This window comes from Tarenaya hassleriana, unplaced genomic scaffold, assembly GCF_000463585.1.
Source record: "Tarenaya hassleriana unplaced genomic scaffold, ASM46358v1 Cleome36, whole genome shotgun sequence".
Classification (NCBI taxonomy): Eukaryota; Viridiplantae; Streptophyta; class Magnoliopsida; order Brassicales; family Cleomaceae; genus Tarenaya; species Tarenaya hassleriana.
This window is the reverse complement of record NW_010966665.1, coordinates 349,255-349,731: the sequence shown is the minus strand read 5'-3', so window position 1 is coordinate 349,731 and position 477 is coordinate 349,255.

Genomic DNA, 477 nt, shown 5'->3' with positions numbered 1-477 from the left:
GCCGACCATCCGCCGCGGAAATACTTGTCAGGTTCGGGCCCGAACCTGGCAGAGTAAGTCCGTACCACCTCCTCGGGGGGACCACAATCCACCCGAATCTCAGGTATATGTATTGCCTCATCCTCGGGAGACTCATCTCCCGGAATCCGCTCCGTCGCTAACGGATACGTTGGCGCGGTTCTAAAAACCGTGTGTTCCTCGTCACGCAATAGTACCGACCCCAATCGGCTATCCACGCAAGTCATCGGGGTGCCCATAACCGTCCTATCCTTCGGACGTTGGCGCGATTATATTATCGCCACATTCACAATCATATCCCATACGGGTGGCATCCGACCCGGATCGGATGGCCCGTAGATGGGACGCAAACTCGCAACCATCGTATAATCATTCACAAGCGTCCGTTTCTACAATCACGCGCTAAACGTTAATCCGAACCCTTCCGAATTAACGCTAGTGCCATGCCAGCTACCCCAA